General features: G+C 48.5%; 1 pseudogene; it reads left to right on the top strand.

The window, feature by feature from the left end:
• Positions 1-2102: 2102 nt before the first annotated feature.
• LOC126936452 (mitochondrial carrier homolog 1-like) lies at positions 2103-2898 on the top strand (annotated as a pseudogene).
• The last annotated feature ends 281 nt before the right edge of the window (positions 2899-3179 follow it).

The raw sequence follows: 3179 nt of genomic DNA on the forward strand, positions 1-3179 counted from the left end.
GAGCAGCCTTTACTCTAGGGTTAATATCCCCACTGCTGAGTTAATGACCACTTTCTCTGAGCACCTTCTCTGAGGCCGACTGTATTAGATTTTTTTTTTTTTTTAAGACGGAGTTTCGCTCTTGTTGCCTAGGCTGGAGTGCAATGGCGTGATCTCGGCTCGCTGAAACCTCCGCCTCCCAGGTTCAAGTGATTCTTCCACCTCAGCCTCCCGAGTAGCTGGGATTACAGGCACCCACCACCTCGCCTGGCTAATTTTGTATTTTTAGTAGAGACAGGGTTTCTCCATGTTGGTTAAGCTGGTCTCGAACTCCCAAACTCAGGTGATCCACCAGCCTCGGCTTCCCAAAGTGCTGGGGTTACAGGCGTGAGCCACTATGCCCAGCCTTGATCTTTCAAATCTGTGGAATGTTTCACAATTCCCTGCCCTTTAAGAACTGCAATAAGTGTTTGGCCTACTGCTTTTGGGTGGATCTTTTCCAGGCCTCATCGAGTTTTATCCCATGTATGTGCAGACAGAACTCAGCCAGACTCATAAGGGCCCCTGTGGAAAGCTACAGAGCTTTCTCCATGGAGCTTCCTCTTCTTAGTAATCCATCCTGTGAATTCTGGCCTCTGCTGTACTTTGCTATCTTTCTCTTCAACTCAGTGAAACGCTCAGTTGGGTAACCTCTTTCTGTGCTATAGCCTGAAAACTGCCACCTGGCTGGAGCAATTGTAGGACTCACCTTCACTGGTTTCCTTTCTTTCAATGTACACAGTCTTGTGCTGTCTCTTGTACAAGATCTGAAAACAATTATTTCATGTTTTGTGTAATTTTCTATTTATGAAGAGAAGGTAATTTCTGTAACAGTTGATCCTTCATAGGCAGAAGCAGAAGTGTATGTTCTTGGACAGTCTTGCTTTGTTGTCAAGGCTGGAGTGCAGTGGTAGCGTTGAACTCTTGGGCTAGAGCGATCCTCCCATCTCAGCCTCCCAAGTAGCTAGGACTACAAGTGCGTACCACCATGCCTGGCTAATTTTTTTTTTTTTTTGTAAAGGTAGGATCTTGCTATGTTGACCAGGCAGGTCTCAAACTCCTGGGCTCAAGTTAGCCTCTTGCCTCGGCCTCCCAAAGTGCTGAGATTACAGGCATGAGCCACTGTGCCTAGCTTACATTATTCTTAATTCTTGCATAATATTCTACTTTATTTCATCTTGCTCCCAGTGATACAGTACGTTAAGTCCAGTCAGGAGACAGAAAACCACACAGTAAATTGAAAATTTTAATAAAGGGAATTATCAACTAGGAGCAAGTGACTGACTATAGAAGGGATAGAAAGTGTTACATATTACAGGAACAGCATATATAGGGAGTAGTCACTACCTCTAGGGCTGAGGCAAAGTACCCAAAGGAAGAAATAAATTTGGAATAGTCCCATCCCCTCCAGGGCTGAGATCCAAAACATGTTGGAGGAGTTGTGGACATGACCAACTGGACGGTAGTGGTCTAATGAGCTGCTGCAGGCTAACGTTGGCAATGGGTGCTGGTGGAACTCACTGGAAAATTGTCTCAGTGACACAGGTGTGGAAGCAGTCCGCAGTGGAGCCACTGATACTTGACAGCGTGAGTGCCACTAGAAGTTCTCACACATGCCATTGGCAGCCTAGAACAGAATCAGGAATAGACACACACTGGAACTAGGAAGAGTAAGCCCTTCCTCTTGTAGTATCCTCCGAAGGCCCTCTACTGACAAAATGTTAGCATTCCACTAATGAGGAAGAAATGCTTACAGGGCCCAGCTTCATTATGGTACAGCAAGCAATCAATGGTGGATTTGGAACTGAAAGGCAATAAATAACTGGCATAATGTACATTCAGATTTTTTCCCCAATTTTTGCCACCATAAACAATGCTGTGATTGTTAAAATTTCTGGCCCCAGGCTTGTGGTAGTGCCACGGAGATGGCAGGAGCTGGAGGTGGAGCAGGAACTTGCAGTGAAGGTCGAGAGTGCCCATGCACATCCATGCTACCCTTGGCCAGCAGAATGGATGGTGGGGCCTGGGGCCTGAAGACAACTCCCTGACCACTGAAGCTGTTTGTGGCAGTGGGCATGGGTGGGATGGATGGCAAGACAGGGCTGTTCCGAGGTCTGAGCCTCCGACTGATGTGACCCCTCTCCTTTGTAACGGGGGCAGCAGGAAGGTTTTCCCTCCAGATGAAATCAAGCAGGTTTCCAATAAGGATGGATATGAAGACTTCTCTGAAGCAGGCAGTGAAGGAGACCTCCTAGGGGATGATGATGCAGTGTGTGTCCTGTATGTTGGCCCACCCCCTGCATGCCATCTCAATGTGCTGCATGGTCTAATTTGTGGGATGGGAGGTCAAGTACAGTGGTGTCCTGAGCTCCACTGAGAATATTTTCAAAGAGGAAGGGCTGCTGGGATTCTTTGTTGGCTTGATCTTTCATCTCCTGGGTGAAGTAGTTTTCTTGTGAAGCTATAACCTGCTGGCCCACTTTTATCAATGACTACCTGGTAGATGACAGCGTGATTGACACCTAGGGGGGCTGAGAAATGACCAGAATTGGGGTTCCCAGTTAGGCCAGGCCCTGTCCATCCAGAGCTACATCAAGTTTGTGATGGAGATTGCAGTGAGCATGCTGACCTCCCCTTTCCTGCTGGTCGGCAGCCTCAAGGCTGTGAACAACTGTGGGCCCAGGCTGGGCTCTCGCCTTACTCGCTGGTGTTCAAATCCTGGATTAACTGCTGTAAGAAGAGCTGCAGGGCCAGCTCTTCTGAGGCTCCAGCCTGCTTTTCCAACAAGTGTCATCAGGATCATGCTTTGACCTGGAGCAACCTGAGTCATCTTCAAAAAAAACACGCTGTCTCAACCTGGCCACTGTGGGTGAGGCCTGATTATCTCAGGACACCTGCAAGATGACTCCAACGCAGCAATAACCAGATGTGCTCCAGCCCAGCTGGGCTTCAGTTTCCATATTTGTCATGTGTTTGTCCAGATGTGGGGTCAGATGGGGGTGGGGCTGTACCCTGGGGATTAGATCACCTGCCAAACCTGGGGGAGGTGGGGGCTAGGTGGGGAATTGGCAGAATCCCCTTACCTCTCAGATTTGCTGAGTCTGCCTGTTCAGAGGGCCAGAGAATGGCTTTTGGAGGCCCAGATTGGATGGGGAAAGGCT

The sequence above is a fragment of the Macaca thibetana genome, chromosome 14 (genome assembly GCF_024542745.1).
Source record: "Macaca thibetana thibetana isolate TM-01 chromosome 14, ASM2454274v1, whole genome shotgun sequence".
In the NCBI taxonomy this organism is placed as follows: domain Eukaryota; kingdom Metazoa; phylum Chordata; class Mammalia; order Primates; family Cercopithecidae; genus Macaca; species Macaca thibetana.